The sequence below is a fragment of the Echiichthys vipera genome, assembly GCF_963691815.1.
Source record: "Echiichthys vipera genome assembly, chromosome: 7".
In the NCBI taxonomy this organism is placed as follows: Eukaryota; Metazoa; Chordata; class Actinopteri; order Perciformes; family Trachinidae; genus Echiichthys; species Echiichthys vipera.
Window position 1 is genome coordinate 26,592,670 of NC_139832.1, and position 19,131 is coordinate 26,611,800.

A 19,131-nucleotide genomic window follows, 5' to 3' on the forward strand; every position below is an offset into this window, starting at 1 on the left:
ACCTGTTCCACTTTTGTGACGCTCTTTCTGACAGTTAAGTTTTGCTGCAGACACTTTGACATTCCACACAGTAGAGAAGCTGTAATGGGGGTAAATAATGAAATGAATGATGGCTGAATTCCATTTAGCTGCTTTAGTTTCAGGTATTGTTAATGCTGATCTACTGTCACTGCCATTACTTATTTAGGCACTTTCCTAGTATCAGTGTGAGGGAGTGGGTTTAAAGTGCTTTCAGTATTCTACAGCCAAGCTAGCAGCTCTGTTAGGCTGTACTTAGACAGTAGTATAACGTGCCTTTTCTTATATATAAAGACATATTTGCATAAGTAATACTTAAATTTTAATAATATTCTTTATGTATTAATTGTTTGGAGTATGATGTTTTCTGTTATTAGGTGAATACATGGGGACCTCGGATGTTTCTCTTTTTCCCGATGATAAGGAACAGTGGGGACTAGGCAGGGGAAGGTCCTTTGGAAGGTTCAATGGGTCGACCAGCCTAAATTTGGTCATTGTTTTGATTTTGTTTCCGGAGGTTTTCACATGTATTTGCTTAAACTATATCTCTAGCTAAATTGTAAAGATTCCTTTTCTTTTAATTGAGTAGGAGTAATGTGTGGTTGCCTGAGGCAGAGGGGCCGTGAGAGAATTTTCCTATCTTGATTGATTGATGGATACTTTAAGGAAGATAGCTGCCAGTTATTTTTCGTGACCCTGCGTTGTCTTGAAGGGGGGGAAATATGAAGTGTCCAAATTAAAATTATATATATATATCGAGTGGGGAGCCTCCAGGTCTGCCCCCTTTTATGAGATCAATCTTGGCTAGAGATTCTCCAAGTTTTCTAGAGACTTGAAAGATGCTGTACTTTTTGTAATAAACATCATTATATGCAACAAGACGGGCTTTTCTACAATACATCTTCATATCATCATCTGCACCAATATACCAAAAGTGCTTTGAGCTAAATGATAACATCAGCATACTGAATAATGAAGAAATAATGTAACTTTTCCTGCGTAGTGAATGATGCTGTAAATACTGTAGTAGATATTTTAATTATCAAACAAACATAAAAGACCTCTTGAACACTTTTAAGTCCAACTGAAATCTCATTAAGTGAAAAATAATGTCAAAGTGATTTTCAATAGTTTAAGAATTAAAAGGAAAAATAAAATAACTTTAGGGACACATCTGAAATAGTAATTTTTCCCTGTCAAAAATCTGAAAGGCCCTGTCGGTGCATCATTGACAGGCAGCTATGGCCACTATGAAACAAAAAAAAAGCAAATATCCCATTTAAGTACTGATGTCTTTCTCAAAGGAGAGCATAGCGTTTACTTTTTACAGTATGGCTGTATGGTGCAGCAGAAGACAGAAAAACATTCAATTCAATTGCAATTTGACTAATGACAGCTTTATAAAATATCACATTCACCCATTCTGTTAATATTCAGAGCCAAAATGGTGTGTTTGTGTTCTATTAAAGTTAAATACTTCACATGTCTGTTATATTATTCTATACACATTTCCCCTGAACTCACCCCATATTTGGTGTCTTTGGGCACTTTGGGATCTCTTTTAGAATTTTAAATGAATTGTATGGGTGTGAACAACGCTGGTCTGCACAACCTGCATCTGTAATGATGGACACCTGAACACATCTAACAGCTCATTACATATTTAGATGTTGAGGGTCTGTCATTTCACAAAGTGTGACCTTGAGCTCAGCTACAGTCACTGGGATTGACAGCTGACAGAAAGCCCCAGCATGAGAGAGAGAGCATGTAGAGACACACTGGCACTCTGTTGGGACAGAGGGGATGTGACACACAAACTGATCTTCATCTTACCTGAGAGAGAAAGAGGGAGACAGTGGAAGGCGAGAGGGATGCAGAGAGAGAGGGGAGACAGGGTGTGTGTGTGTGTGTGTGTGTGTGATGGGGGGAGACAAACTGAGCAGGAGTGAAGGAGACAAGGGAAAGAGTGTATGTCTAGCATACTGATGACAGCCACTCATTTTGTGTGTGTGTGTGTGTGTGTGTGTGTGTGTGTGTGTGTGTGTGTGTGTGTGTGTGTGTGTGTGTGTGTGTGTGTGTGTGTGTGTGTGGGTGTGTGTGTGCTGTGACTGACAATGAAGCAGGACAGCTTGTGTACAGTGTGAGTCAGTACACTGCAAACGCTGATTCTCTCCACTAAAACACCAGCACACTTCGATTTATTGGATTGGAATGATAAGTGTAAAGGTTTTGCCTGAGCTGGATATTTAGTCAAATGGGAAAGAGCTAAAGAGCCAAACTAGAATTACCTCCACAATTGTATGCCTCCACCAGCCAGTCATGTTGCAGTTTACATCCAAACTGTCCAGACTCATATAATATATGTAGTGAAGACTTTGAAATTTGATAATGTGATTATCCTGATGTTGCTCTCACTGTTGATGGAGACTTCTGTTATGTCTGACTTCCATCAACATACTGACAGTTAACTCTCAGCAAACAAACATTCACAGGCCACTCTACTGTCTGCAGTACATGACGCAGTCTGCAGTATCTTTCAGGACACCGCTGTCAATGTCACTGATTGATTCACCGAGTCTGTTGTCAATTTAATTTGTAAAACAACAGAATCAACTGGGACCAAAACTACAGTTAAATCCTTCCACAACTAGATACCATGAATTACCACAATTATCTGCCATAAACATACATATTGCAACCTACAGGTCAAATTGTTCAAGTCATAAATCTGCAATGTGCTTCCGTTCAACGCCTATTCAGCGTTGAAAGTTTAGAGTGCATAAGGGTTTAGAGCATTGTGATATGAGTTTATGTTTCCATCTTTGTCTGATATTAAAAATCATTTGATGATCTGAAGCATGTAAGTGTGAGAAAAAAATCAAGAACAGAATAAATCTGTTAGGGAGGAAAATACTTTTTCACAGCTTTAAAACTGAACAAAAAGTCGGTGGGCCTGCCAATTTTTAAATTAAAGTTAATTTTTTTTTGATCAGTGGTGGACATACAATTGTTAGCACATCATCGAGAAAGTCAACCCATCTATAGAACAAGTGAGGTGCTCCCAGTGCCAGGGGAGCCACTTAGGGTTCAGTTTCTTGCTCAAGAACACTTTGACATGCAGACAGAAGAAGCCGAGGATCAAACCACCAACCTTGTGTTTAAAGGATGATGTCTCTATGTCCTGAGCTGCAGTCAACAAGCAAAAACAGCTTACCTACCTCAGCCTTCTCTCTGGTTTGTGAAAGCAGTACTTGTGTGTTTTTTTTTCTTGTTTTCAAACTCTTCAGCTCACTCCAGTTGAGGACTACTGTTAAAATCCTTAACTTTAAACCCCTAGCCCACACTAGTTTGTAACTATTCTTACAGTGACATATACCTTATATTGTATCAAACCATATAATGTAACCGGTGGACAGATATGCTACCAGGATGGCAGGAGTCCAATGGAGTTCAGTTTTTGTTTTAAGGGTTTCAGAGAGGAATTTAATTGTATTGCCATATAATCAGAGGTGTCATGTGGAGGATCACATGTGAATCAAGGACCATCGAAGAGAATAATACCAATATGATAATGCGTTGCTCCGTCAATGTCGATGACTAATATGCCCTGGAGCAAGGCACTTAAACACAGTGACTCCAGTGGCCCTGCTCAGTGATAACAGCAGAAAAATGGAACATCATGGCAGAATATCAGGGCAGAGCTGATTGCTTTTCATTGAGCACAGCATGTTGCAGGCCCTTGCAGACTGCCATACTGGTTGTTACGTATTGTGCTAAGCAGTAGTTCTAAAAGAGATTTTTCCAAGACATGGAGAAGATCCTGTGGGTGCAATGTGAGAGAGCTACAGAAAGCAAGAGTTAGACAGAGTAAGAAAAGAAAAGCAGATAAAAACAGACTGTTCCTGGGGTAGACAAAGTTTACATGAGAAAGACAGAAACCCAGAGAGAGAACAAGAGGGGCAGTCGGTTTCTTCTGTGGCCGAGTGAGAAAGCAAAGAAGGTGAAGGCACTGGAGGCTTGGCCTTAACTTCACAGCCAGTCCCAGCTAAGACTTACTAAATATCTCTTACTTTCGCAAAGATCACTTTTATATCCTTGGGTCTGCTTCAACCAAACCTTTCCCAGAGCTTAACTCTGTTTCTCTGCTGGAGGATATGCCTGTAATATCAGTCCAGAGGTATCTGAACAGACTGGAGGCATGAAACACCAAACCCAGCAGACAATAAGCAAAAAAGAGTAATTTTAGGATGATGTTACTTTGGTAGTTTCTAGTACTATAATAATTGTCGTTAAAGAATATGATCTTGATAAATATGGATATGAATCTTGTGTGTGTCCTAACTGGTGTCAATACATGGTTAGCCTAGCTTAGCCTAAAGACTCGAAGCAGGAGGAAATTGTCTGCTAGGACACACAATACTCCTTAATGAAAATTAAGTATCAATTTGAAGCTCAGTCACACACTGATATCACTGAGCTACCATGCAAGACACTGTCTTGCTCAAAGACACAAACACCTGAGGACTTGAAGAGCCTGGGCAATGAAACACCAACCCTGCCTGCAGAGCCACAGACACACCAAATATGGGTGGTCCAAAAAAAAAAAACAGCACTTTTCAGGAGAACATCTATGATATTGGAAAGAGAAGTAAATCACAAGCTCTCTTGCCTAACACTCTTTTAAAAGGTCTTGTTTAGTTTAGACCTGGCTACGGCCGATATGAAAATGTTCAAACTTGTCGGATATTAAGCCAAACACTACACCGGACCAGTATACCGACTTTTACCACCAGGTGTCACACTTGACTCAAGAGCTTTGAATGAGAGTGTCGTAACCTAAGTCCACTAGTTGGCTGTAATGCATTTTTAAAACCACCAGTTTTTACCTTTTTACCTTTCGCTGGCTTCAGGTTTTGGATCTGAGCCGGTATACAAGCGCAATTTTAGTATTCTTTGAGACTAACTCGCATATTGTCTCGTCACCCTCAAAAAAACACCCTACCACCGCTACTGAAACGTGATCTCCTTCAGCACCACTTGGCTCGGAAATATATTGTATATAGCCAGTCTGTCAGACAGTAGCTGCTCCATTTGTCTGGTTATAAACAAACATAATACCGTATGTTAATCACATTGTCATGTCTAAATTATTTTTCTGAGAGCTGTTCAAAAGAGTGGCTCACCGTTCTTTTTTTTTTTTTAAATTAGGGTTGGGGGTTACTATTGAGGGGTGGAAAAGAATTTATCTGGAAAAAATTGATTAGGCATTGCGCATGTGTGCCTGCCTACCACACATGTAACTTTCAACAATAGCGTGTCTGGTGCGTTTTCAGTGTAGCAGCTGTCTGTGCATCCTGAAGCCTTTTTTTGGAATGATTTTAAACAGAAAAAAACAGAGTTTGTCAGTCTGAGGCAGTGGTGGGACCATGGCAAAGTACAAATTAAGCTTCTATGTCAGCAGCACACGCTCAATGTCACACGTGACATCACCAGATCTATTAAGGATCTGGAGACTGATATTGTGGATCTCGAGTGTGTGAGCGAGTCCATAGGAGATCGAGGATGTATTGAAATCCTCAAGACTAAAAGGGTTACTTTAGCCAACCTGCTGGACACTAGAGTACAAGGTGCACTGGTCCGGTCCCGGGTTCAATCCATAACAGAGATGGATGCTCCATCGAGCTTCTTCTTCAGTCTGGAGAAGAAACAAGGCCAGCGGAGACAAATCCACTCCCTGCTGGCTGAGACAGGACAGGAGCTGAGGGAGCCGGGCCTGATCAGAGAGAGAGCTGTCAGTTTTTATGCCTCTTTATTCAAGAGTGAGTTCAAGGAAAACAAAGAACTGATGGACGAAGTCTGCGAAGGACTTCCTCACGTGTCCAGAGAGGCAAATTTGGAGCTTGACAGCCCATTAACAACTGAAGAACTGTATGCTGCGCTGCAGAGTATGCAGGGGAGAAAAGCTCCAGGCATAGACGGACTCACTGTGGAATTTTATAGAGCCTTCTGGAATATCTTGGCCCAGGACATCCTGGAGGTGTTTAACGAAAGCCTGGAGTCGGGATCACTTCCTCTATCGTGTCGCAGAGCCATCATCACTCTCCTTCCGAAAAAAGGGAATTTATTAGACATCAAGAACTGGCTGCCCGTCTCCCTCCTCTGCACCGATTACAAGCTCTTGTCTAAGGTCTTAGCCAGCAGGCTGAGAAGAACCATGGAGCAGGTTGTTCACCGGGACCAGACGTACTGTGTGCCCGGCAGGCTCATGGTAGATAATATCTACCTCATTCGGGATGTTTTGGAGGTCTCTAGTTCATTAGGCATGAACACTGGGTTGATCTCATTAGATCAAGAATAGGCTTTTGACCGCGTTGAACACGACTTCCTTTGGGGAGTCATGGAGAGGTTTGGGTTCAGCGCTGGTCTCATAGCCAAGATCAAGGTGCTGTACAGTGACATTGAGAGTGTGCTGAAGTTGAATGGCAGCTTGTGTGCTCCTTTTAGGGTGCATAGAGGTGTCCGGCAGGGCTGTGCTCTGTCGGGGATGCTCTATGCGCTCTCCCTGGAACCCCTCCTACAACAGATAAGGTCATCTGTTCAAGGCCTGATTTTACCTGGTTTTAGCAGTAGTGTGGTTTTATCGGCTTATGCTGATGATGTTGTTGTTTTTATAAGAGATCAAAAAGATGTGTGTGTTTTAAACAATGTGATAGACAAATTTTCTCATGTGTCGGCTGCGAGGGTGAACTGGGGGAAGAGCGAGGCCCTTGCTGTTGGCGAGTGGCGGGAGGGCCTCCCCGTTCTCCCTCAAAGCCTGACTTGGGGAAGAGGAGGATTGAATTATCTAGGCGTGCACATCGGGAACAGCAGTACAGAAAAAAAGAACTGGGTAAACGTTGTAGAGAAATCGACAGCAAACTGGCTAAGTGGAGGTGGCTCCACGCTCAGATGTCCTTTCGAGGGAGGGTCCTTGTTTTAAATAACCTGGTGGCCTCTCTACTATGGCACCGGCTCGCCTGTCTGGACCCTCCCTCAGGGCTCATTGCTCAAATACAAGCAAAAATGGTGAGGTTTTTCTGGAGCAAAAAGCACTGGGTTCCTCAATCAGTGTTGTTTTTACCCAGAGACGAGGGGGGCCAGGGCCTAGTCCACCTGGCCAGCAGAACAGCCACCCTCAGGATCCAGTTCATTCAGAGATTTCTGACTGGACCTGAGGATCTGGTGTGGAGAGGCGTGGCCAGCTGTATACTCAGGCGTGTCAACAACCTGGGGCTGGATGCTGCTCTGTTTCTAACTGATTTTAAATTTTTAAAGTTAGGCGGGTTACCTCCTTTTTATCAGGGTGTTTTTAAATCCTGGGGGCTGTTTAGAAGTGAAAGGAGCGGACACTGTAACTCTCTGTACTGGTTGTTGAAGGAGCCTCTGGTTTGTGGTGCCAGGCTGGATGTTTGCTGCAGTGCCGTGCCTGGGCTGATGGGGGCGCTGTGCAGGTCCGAGATTGTCTGCCTGGGCCAGCTGGTGGATGTGGCAGGACCCGCGCTCACGGACGGCCGGGCTCTGGGCTCGGTGCTGGGGGTGCGGTCTGTCCGGCTGGTGCAGAGGAGCCTGGAGCTATGGAGGAACAGGCTGACGGCGAGAGAGAAGGTCCTCCTCATCAAGCGCAGCGGGAGAGAAGCCGAGCCCGATCCGACCGACCCCTACCCGGAGATCCACCTGTGCCCCGATTTCACAGAGTTCAGCGGCCCCCTACTACAGAACACCACCAAAATAAAACTGAGCCTGCAAAAAGCAGAAAACAAGACTCTGTACATGAGCTGTGTTAAAACTTTGAACAAAAGGAGGCTGTGTGACAGAGCGCCGTGTGTATGGACTGAGAGGCTGGGCGGGCTGAGCCCTCAGTGGAGAACCCTGTATAAACCTCCACTGAGAAAGAGAACCGGAGACCTCCAGTGGAGGATTCTACACGGGGCCATTGCCACCAACGCCTTTTTATCTGTTTTTAACAACAGTGTTGTCAACGAGTGCCCGTTCTGCAGGCTGCCCGAGAACGTGTTTCACCTTTTTACTGAGTGCAGGAGGTTGGCAGGGATTTTTAAGGTTTTAACCCGTGTTTTTAACCTGTTTGGCGTCTTGTTCACTGCCCCCCTTTTTATCTGTGGAGTCGGTTTTAAAAAAACAGACAAAACAAAGTGTCAGCTTCTGAATTTTTTAATTGGGGAAGCGAAAATGTCTATTTATCTGACTCGCAGGGACAAGCTGCAGGGCGGGCCGACTGTTGACCCTGTGACCCTGTGGAGGCACAGCGTGAAGGCCAGGCTGAAGCTGGAGCTGTGCTTCCACAGGATCACAGGGAAAATGGGGGTGTTTGAGCAGCAGTGGGCTCATGAGCAGCTGCTGTGCCGGCTCACCGAGGGAGAGCTCACTTTTGCCTCTTTCCTCCTCTGAGTCACTGATCACAACCACTTCCTGTTTTTAATCGACTGTTTCCTGTTTATAATCAACTATTTCCTGTTTTTAATTAACTGTTTCCTGTTTTTTAATTAACTGTAAATAAAGTGCTGTTAAAAATCTTCTTCTTCTTCTTCTTCTTCTTCTTCTTCTTCTTCTTCTTCCTCTTCTTCTTCTTCTTCTTCTTCTTCTTCTTCTTCTTCTTCTTCTTCTTCTTCTTCTTCTTCTTCTTCTTCCGGTAGAGTCACTAACAGCCAAACACTGATTAGCTCGGGGCAGTACGGTGAAGGCATTAAAACGTCTTTTTGAACCACAAATACTGCTCAAAATAACACCAAACCTCTGCAGTAGCATGATACAAATCCCTACAAATAAAACAAAGCACCAACAATGTAGTAAGCAAACCCGGAGTTGAGTGGTTTGAAAGACTTACCAACTCGTTGTTGGTATCTCCACTCGTAGTAAAGTCCATTCCAGTCGATTACCAAATGCAATATGTGTAGGGAATCTTTCCATGCTTCTGCAGAGGTTTGGTGTTATTTTGAGCAGTATTAGTGGTTAAAAAAGACGTTTATATGCCTTCACCGTAACGCCCCAAGCAAATCAATGTTAGCAACGTCCAGCTGTTAGCCACCCTACTGGATTTCTCCGTTAATAGTTCATACACCAAAAAAATATGTCTTGATGGCTTATTTGATGCATGCAAGTGCTGAAAAAGACCATGGGAGGATTTCTTGAAGTCCCAGCTTTTTCTGTGTGTTTTGGCCTTTTGTCCATGCAAACTGAAAACAGACCTTTAGTAAAACTCCTTCCAGGCTGAAGATGTTCAGAAACTCCATTTTCAGTGCTGTTATGTCAACAGAGAAAACAAAGCTTTTGTCTTGTAACACCGCGTTGCACCGTTATCCTTTGTGAGGCAACACAAACGAGGCTACATTGGTGAAAATGGTGGATATGACCAATATATGGTTCTAACACAAATGTACACTTTCTTCCACTATATCAGGGAACAGATGCATCAAAAAGCTAAAGAGTGATCGATGCACCATTGCAGCCAGGTAGCCTTCAGGTAATAGCTTTTTTCCAGACTTCTGACTGGCCAACATGGCATGCTCTTGACAGAGCTTCATTGTGTTTTTGCATTTTCTCTTCTGGCTTTCTTACAGTGCAGACGCTTTTCTCTCTGCTCTCGCATCTGCTTGCAATTCTTTGCTGATATTCATGCTTTATTCTACAAGTAGTGGCTCCTCGAAACCATAAATCACTGAGCATATACACTTCTTTTGGATAGCAGACTACCGCCATAATTAAATATTTTTGCGACCTGAGTACTGCTAAAGCAAAAGCCTGCAGTGAGACGGAGCCAAAGCTAATTAGCAGCAAGATGCCTCCCTTTTCTGAAGAAGACTACAACAAACTTCTCCAGAAGATTGCAGTACTGGAAACCAAAATCCACAGGTTAGAAGTGAATGCGGAAGTGAATGGACAATGTTGGAACGATACAACTTAACCATGGCCCCAAAACAGTGGACAAGAAAATGCTAACACACCTAGCAGCCCAGGCCGTTTGTACTCACACTACCTGGGACTCGGCGTAATGCTTCTTGCCTGCATATACTTCATCACTCCGTAACACGTCACACGCATTTATTAGCGTTATCGCAATGCGTCGCTTTGTTTACAAATCTTTCCATAGACCTCAGAGTTTTTTATGCGTCTTGTCCAACTGTTTTTGAATATTTTTATCTGACCAAATCTTCAGTAAACACTCCATCTCTGCATCACACAACGTGAACCTTTTGCCGCCATTGTTTAAAATGTCCGTGCATGGTCCGTCCTCTTTTCTATGACCGTACGGGCGCACATAGAATTAATGAAAATCAGAACCACCTAAGGCCTCATGCTCATGCTCGTACACGTGCGCACGCTCGTGCTAGTACATGTGCAAATGTGCTTTACAAAAGCCCACCTCTCCCAAGCGGGCCGTGGTTGGCAAGCGTACTGTGTCTAGACGCGGTACGGTTGCACTCACACTGGTCAAACAAACTAGACTTTAGCCATGAAACGTGCTTGGTACCGATAGATAGCGTGAGTGCGCCCTAACAGGCAGAGTGCAGTGCATTGGGATTTTTGATGCGACTGGCTGGCCTGCTCTACCATCCCGGCATAGCGCCTCATCAACCCCTGCTCCTAGCAGGACAGAGCCCCAGACAGCTGCCAAAGGGACTAATAACAACAAACCTCCCCAACAACAATGTGTACAACTGGAGTGCAGATTTTGTCAACTGATGCAGGATCCCGAATCCCCATCTGAGGACCTGGATCATTTTTCATCTGTTTACAACAAGGTAAGAGCAAAAAGAAACTCAGAAAGGCCACAGAGAAAGCTAATGCCTGGGCCTGAAACTCTGATTGTGGGTGACTGTGCCTTGAAAGATATGAGAAACTTTGGCAGTAAGAACACCAAAGTTCTTTGTTTTCCCAAAGACATGGTGTCCGACATGAATGAAAAAAAATCTTGGATATCGTGAAGGAGCGCCGAACGGTGAAACGCATTATATTGCACATAGGGTCAAATTATGTTGTGAAACAGTAGTCTGAATAACTGAAGCAAGACTTTATTGATCTGCTAAACACAGTCAGCTGTCTGAACATTGAAGTGGCCATCAGTGGGCCTCTGCCGCCCGTTGGAGAGGAGTTGAGAAATTCTCAAGAATTCTGAGTCTTAACATACATTTTTTTGGGACCACAGACACCTTTTTAAACCAGATTGATTATACCTAAACAGGATGGGAATAAGGCTTTTCATGTCAAACCTATTTCATCTCCTACGTCACTCATCTGTTCCCCCTGCCAAGGACACTAAGCAGTAGTAATCAAAACATGACGAAGCCAGAACAAATTCCTCAGCATGAAGAGAGCTTTGAGCATGATCAGCGAGGAGAAAGATACCCCCGCCCCCCAGGTCCTATGCCCTCACCCCAAACACTATCCAGCTCCACCTTCTCTACACCCACTCTGTCCCCCTCTTCCCCTCTCTCAGAGTTCACTGATCACATGAAACAACTGGTTACTGCTGGGACCAAATTCACACCCCACCTGATTCCTAGATTCCATCTCTCAAATGAGTCACTGCATCCTCCCCCACAGACCCCTGTCCCAGTCATCCTCAACAGCCTGATAACAACATTACAGCAAGTTCAGTGACTTGTGTACAAAATACAGCAAGCTCCAACTGATATGTGCTGGGCTCAGACTACAGGATGGACTGTACTCATGGCTTTTTACAGGAGAAGTCAGGGCCCAAGTCGATAGCTTCCTTAGTTTAAGTCTTGAAAAGTAATCGAAAGAGGCTAAGCAAAAAAAAAAAAACAGCTCATTCTGCAAATTGATCAAATCTAGCATCCTTCCCTAACCTTATTAAATATCAGGTATTTGGCAGGAAAAACTTTTTTAATCAATGATTTCATAATCAAGCACAATCTTCATTGTTTATTTTTTGATTGTTTATAACTGGAACCTGGTTAAATCAGGATCAAAGTGGTGCTGTTCTAATTGAATCAGCTCCCACTTAAAAGTGAAGCCAGAGTTCATAAAAAAGGAGTAGTGGCTGTCCTGTTTAATGATTCCCTCCAATGCAAGCAGATATCTTATGGACATTTTCCCTCCTTTGAATAAGTAGCTCTTAAGTTGAATTCTTCCTCCCGAGTTATGTTTCTAAATGTCTACAGGCCACCCAAATACTGTGCAACCTTTTATGAAGAATTTTCTGAACTGCTGTCTATGATCTGTACTGACTTTGACTGTTTAGTTATTGTTGGTGATTTTAACATTCATGTTGACATACTCTATGACAAGGTGGCTAAAGAACTTCATTGTGTCAATGATAACCATGGATTTATTCAGCCTGTAACCAAACCCACACAAAACTCTGGACTTGTAATGTCCAAGGGTCTGAGCATTTCTAAGGTTGCTGTGATGTAGCTCTTTCTGATCATTCATGTGTTTTCTTTGAGAGTGCGGTCTTTGTGCAGAGTGTTGTTCAAAGAAAAGTTATCAAAAAACATATCACAGAAAACACTTTTGGAGCATTTATTCAGGCTTTCTCCTCCACAACAACCCTCCCCTGGGCCTCAGTAAATGAGCTTGTTGATAATTTTAATTTGAAAATTACAAATATTATTGATACCATTGCACCCACTAAGGTGAAAGTGGTCTCTAGCAAAAAAAAAGTCTCCATGGAAAAATTCCACGTTGGTAAGATTGGAAAAAAGAAAGTGTAGTTCACTATGACGTCTATAAGGAAAGACTTCAAATCTACAACTTGAGGCTCAAAAATGCAGGACAATCCTTCTTCTCAGACATCATTGCCAAAAACAATAATAATGCCTTGTTTTCTACTGTCGACAGGCTAACAAACCCTCCTGTGTCACTAGCCCCTGAATCTGCCTCCTTTTTCAATGACAAAATTTAATACATTTTTTAATTAATTATTAGGCCAACAACCAGTGCCTCCACATCAGGTGCAGGACATGTGCTGTCCATGTGTCTACCTAACGCTAACTCGAATACCATGGCACAATTTCATGTGATTAACATTAGGACCTTTGAGGCCATTATAGAACATTTGAAATCCTCCTCCCGCTGTCTCAATATTCTCCCCACAGGCCTTTTCAAAGATGTATCAAACTGCATGGCCTCAGATCTTCTACAGATTGTAAACACGTCTCTTCTTTCAGGTGTCTTCAAACAGGCCCTGAAAACTGCTGTTATCGAGCCTTTCTTAAAAAAGAACAATTGAGACACTAAAGAACAATCACAGACCAATATCAACCCTCCCATTCCTCAGCAAAATCATTGAAAAAGCTGTTTTAAGCAGCTGAACAACTTCATGTTAATGAACAGCTGTTTTTATGTCTTCCAGTCAGAGACGGCTCTTGTTAAGGTCTTCAATGACATCCATTTAAACACGGACCCTGTAAACCTTTCCATGTGAGTGAAGGCATCAGGCTTGACACAACTTAGCCTGGTTTAAAAAAAGGTAAAAAATTATTATTATTCATTCATTCATTCATTCATCTTCAACCGCTTATCCCGGGGTCGGGGTCGGGGGGGTGCTGGAGCCGATCCCAGCTGACTTCGGGCGTAATTATTATTATTTATTAACAACTAACAAAGTGTACATTAGCAGCAAAAATAAATAAATAACACTTCCATGTATAGTGCACTGCAAACAGATGTTTTAAAATGTAATGTAAATCCTAACCGGTGTTCAAACACAACTGAAGTGACTAGATCCATGTGACTGTATTGCTGTGTATAATATTAATAAAAAAAGAAATGACTGGATCGGAATGGAAGAGACTCAAATGAAAATGATTTTTGGCCGCAGTTGAGCGCGGAGCGGGTGCACTCACATGGCTTAAAGGTACTAGGCTTTAGCTGAAAAACCGGTTTTGGCCGCGGCCAAAAGGACAGTGTGATCACGCCCTTATATGGATACCTGCTAATTGTTAACGTGCTGGCAGAAATGTAAAAGGCTGATAATTATCTGCACATATACTTGACCAGTCAGCAGACTTTATTACTCTTTATTTCATGATCAATTGGTGATACTTAGACTGCATTTGATTTTAAATTCTTTATTCTGATATGGAAACATCCCTCCTGCAGTATTTCTATAAATAATTCACTGAGAGAGACCGAAGACAGCCAATGACAGTTTCATAAAACATGACATCATCCATACCAACAGGCTGTACCCCGCCCAGTTCCTTAGTAAAGGTTGGTCTCAGCAGCTTTGTGAACAAGTATAAAGAGAAAACTCTTAGTAAAGAACTTTGAGTATTTAGGAGAACTCCTAGTGGGAAGATCAAATGTTTTGGGAATACGGGCCAAATTTTGGGATATTATAGCAACAACTAAGTCATGATCTAGTCTACTCAATTTTAATGGATTTCTTTATTTCGATCATGTCCAGAGATCGAGTACATAAGTATGGATTTATTCTGGGCTGTTATTTAGTTCTACAGTACTTCAAGGCTACAGATTAATTCGAAATGTACAGAGAACATGTCTGCAGACAGTAACACAATGAATTAAATAACTTCAGGTCACTTAACCTCAAAAAAGCATATTAAATGCACTGATTAGTTATTTATGAAAAAAGATTAACTGAGGGCACACGTTACTCATTTGATCATTAAGCAACCATGCCATGTGTCATGCAGGTGAAAAGAAGCATCTGTCAGCACCATTGTGTCATAGAGCCATGATTTATAATAATGAATAATAATTTGGGTTTTGTGCAAACACAGTAAGCTTTAAAACAAACAAAAGCATCAGATCATTCTGACTTTGGAATGTGTATAATGGCTAAAGACTGAGACTATTTGCGATGGGATTACACCAGCCTTGACACCAAATGGGGCTAGGAGTGTACATTGTGTGTGTGCACATGCGGTTGTGATGCTATTACGGTGACAAAGTAAAGTCAGACAGACAGACAGACAAACATATAAACACCAAGCAAAATACTCAAAACCTCCTCCCGCCACAGTAAGTGGACCGCATTTTGCCATGATGACACGCACACACACACACACACACACACACACACACACACACACACACACACACACACACACACACACACACACACACACACACACACACACAAACACACTCACCGCGTGGCTGTCAAGCCCTTTATCATAGGCAGGACAGACAGAATTAGACAGACATACGCAGTCACAGGCAATAAATGCTGAGAGCGTAGCATTTAATTATCCGTAAATGACAAGAAATCAATGATGGATCTTCTTTCATTCTCATTTAAATGGTGTGTGACATTTTATGAATAATACTGCTTAGCTGTTCTGACAAGCATGCAGCACACCTAGACTAAGTAATGTATTGAAAGAGAAAGACAGACGGAAGAAAAGAACAAACCAGAAAGAAGAAGGTGAATGAAGGATAGACATAATACGAGAAAAGGGCAATAATGGACACAAAGAATAAAGAGGACAAACATAGAAAAGATGTCATATGACAGAATGGATCAAAGGAATATGGGGGAGAGGGGAGGGAGAAGAAGAAAGGGATGAAAGAAAGAATAATGACTGGTGAAAGATATAGAGAAAATAATGAAAACACTTGGAAAACTACTCAGAGAATTAGATGAAATTAAACAACAGTGTGTATTCAGGTGAGAAGACCTCCCCACACCGTAGGCTCACAGCTCGCTGGGGAGATTGAACGGCTGTCTGTAAATCAATAGAAACCATTCAACTCCACTTTAGACCCACACATCAATCATTGCAGTGAGGGATACACAGTACAGCATATCTGAAACAAGAAGTGCTGTCTCATGTCTCACCATGCTACACACACACAAACACACACACACACACACACACACGCACACGCACGCGCACACGCACACACACACACACACACACACACACACACACCATAAAAGTGTGTAAATGAACGTTACTTTGTCTACTTCAAAAAAATAGCTTTGAGAAGATGGAGAAACAATCTTTTTGAAAGTCCCCTCATGTTGTTTAGAGAGAATGCACTGACATCTTTGTCAACTGGTATCATAGCAGCTTCGCTCAACTTGCTATGTTTGGGTAAACCTGTATTAGGGCACAGTCACTATGCACTATGTTTGTAGACCGCTTGTGTTGTTGTGATTTTGGGATTTGCAATATGTAAAAAAATTCCAACCGTCAGCTCAACAACCCCCCTGTCAGATGGGCATTTTATCTAGATGATAATAAAAAAAACACACGTCAATCAAAATAGACAGAAACAAAATAAAACTCACCAAACATGTCTTAGTTAGTCTCCCCACTGTTCCAACAATCACCAACCATGGTTTGGTCCAAATAAATTCAGTGGTTAAAAAACCTTTTCTGCAGCACTACGGTACCTTCTTGAAGCAATTTTCATGGCCAATATCAACAGTGGCTAGTCAGTCAAAGCAACAATCAATGTCCCCTCCATTTGGTTCACTAAGAAAATCAACCGATTTTAAGATCTGACTGCTACGATTGTATGAATCTGATTGCAGCTTGAGATCCTCTAGCTCTAATAATGGTCCATTGTCTCTAAAGGTGTCCCGTTAACTGCGATGCGTCGCTTTGTTTACAAATCTTTCCATAGACATTGGAAATTTTGTGAGATCTTGTCCAACTGTTTTTGAATATTTTCATCTGACCAAATCTGCAGTAAACACTCCACCTCCGCATCACACCAACGTGAACCTTTCGCCACCATTGTTTTAGATGCATGGTACGTCGTTTCTATGTCCAAACGCGCTCATAAAATGTCGTCAGAACCGCCGTAGGCCTCATGCTGGTACACGTGCGCACGCTCGTGCTCGTACATGTGCAAACGTGCTTTACAAAAGCCCATCTCTCCCAAACAGGCCGTGACCGGCAAGTGTATTGCACCTAGGCGCGGTACGGTTGCACTCATACTGGTCAAACGAACTAGATTTTAGCTGTGAAACGTGCTTGAGCACGGTACAGATGGATAGTGTGAGTGCGCCCTAAGTCTCTTCTCACTTTTATCTTGTAGCATTTTCTTAAATGATGGGGTTTGTTGTGACCGTTTAGATAATTTTATGTTTATAGGGATTTTATTTAATAGTTTTTTTTTTAGTAAAACTTTGTTTTGAGTACCAACTTCAATCTCTTACATACACTTGAGTTGGCAGTATCCTACATTTTCCAGGATGCCCTTTAAACCTCCTTACAGGATGGTTGCGCAAAGTGATACCAACATCAATTGTATATAAAGTTCATATGTAATAACATAATGATATTCTGCATAGAGAAACTGGTGTCTGTGGTGGATAAGCACGTTCACACTCACACTCACACAGCCCAGGGCAACCCTGAGGTATCCACATAGCTGTTTCCCTCTTCATGGACAACCTGAAGCCATCAATATAACAAGAAGTACAACACGGTGGACCTCTCAATGGATATAAATGAACTTAGTGTATGAATGCTTGTCAGTTCAGTTGAAACCTGTAGCTTTACAATGAAAAAGTCCAACTTGCAAAACCCAAAACCACTGGCCCAATGTTTGCAGACAGCAAGAGATGGACAGAAAAACAACCTTAATAAGGTATGTGTATTATCTACATGCATTGGTAATACTTACACTGAAGATCAAAATCAGAGTTATTAATAGTTGATTTATTCTCAAATAATGTTATTTTTTATTGTTCAGAATTTGATAGAATATCTGCTGTGGCTATACCGCTGCTGTACTAGCGTTTTTTTTTTTTTTAAATAACCAAGGCACTTCAACAAAAACCTTTATTTTGTGAAAAAAACAGTGAGCAAAATTAGAGAACACTTTCAGATCCCTAACAATTATTGGTGTTTATCTGGCACCTGGTGACAATTGACTTCATTTTTGGACACACCCTATTTATCTGCAGCTCTCCTGGTTACTTTGCGAGATGGTGAGCCACTCTAAGGTGACCGAAACCCTGAGACAGCAGGTTGTCCAGATGAAGGTGAAAGGGATGATCCTCTCAGCCATCAGAGAGAGGTTGGGCGTTCTAAGCCCACTCCGCAGTGACCAAACCTCTCATCAGCCAAAAGAATAAAGCGGCTAGACTTGCCTTTGCTGAGGAACATGTTGTGTGGACAGAAGAGAACTGGTCCAGAGTGCACTTTAGTGATGAGAGTAAGTTCAATTTATTTGGATTTGATGGAAAAACTTATGTTCGACATAGGACTGGGGAAAGACTGAACCAAAGTGTGTAAAGAAGTCAGTTAAATTTGGAGGAGGAAGTGTCATTTGGGGCAGGTTTTCTGCAGCTACATGGCAGGGTGAATACAAATGTTTATGTGAACCTCATCGGCAACATACAATAACTTTGCTGCAATTGTCTCCCAATCAGCTGCAATTTTTGTGCAAGACAATGTCCCCTGTCACACTGCAAAACGGGTTAAGCAGTTCCTTGAAGCTAAGAATATTGAAACAATGAAATGGCCAGCCCAGAGTCCAGATCTAAACCCCATAGAGAATCTCTGGAAAATGTCTTTTTATGAAACCCACTACAGTAACCGAACTGTGGAAGAGACTGCTCTGGTTTTATCTTGGTCCATTCTTCTTACAGTGTGAGAAACTAGTGATGTCCTGTGGGCACAGACGTGCTGAAGTCATTCAATGAATCCTATAGCCCGAAGCCCTTGCTCCCTCTTTTTTTTTTTTTACAAAATAAAGTGTCTTGGTTATTTAAAAAAAACAAACATGCTAGTACAGCAGTGATTCATTTTGAACAATAAAAAAACAATATTTTATAATAAATCAAGAATTGATCATTTGTTCTCTAATAGTGATCTCAATTGTATGTATTCCATGTGTGTACATACACACATTTTGTAAGCATTTTCATTACTATGTTAGTCTTGCAGTCAAAAAACATTTGTCTTGAATATACTTCCTGGATGAATTTAACTACTGTCCAGGATCATGGATACACTTTGATTTTATTTATTTATTCACACCCACTAGATTGCTTTGCTGACTCAAATTGCCTCTAATACAATGAGGTATTTTAATATTCTTTTAACGGATTGTACTCATTCTTCCTTCTTAGGTCCGTGTAGCAGCATCAAATGGATATAATGG

The 19,131-nt window shown here is 42.0% G+C and overlaps 1 protein-coding gene across 1 annotated transcript in view; it reads right to left on the reverse strand.

Annotated features, from left to right (window-relative positions):
- Positions 1-19,131, reverse strand: part of agbl1 (AGBL carboxypeptidase 1) — a 124,990-nt gene that overhangs the window by 585 nt on the left and 105,274 nt on the right. The gene's annotated exons all lie outside the window — the stretch shown is intronic.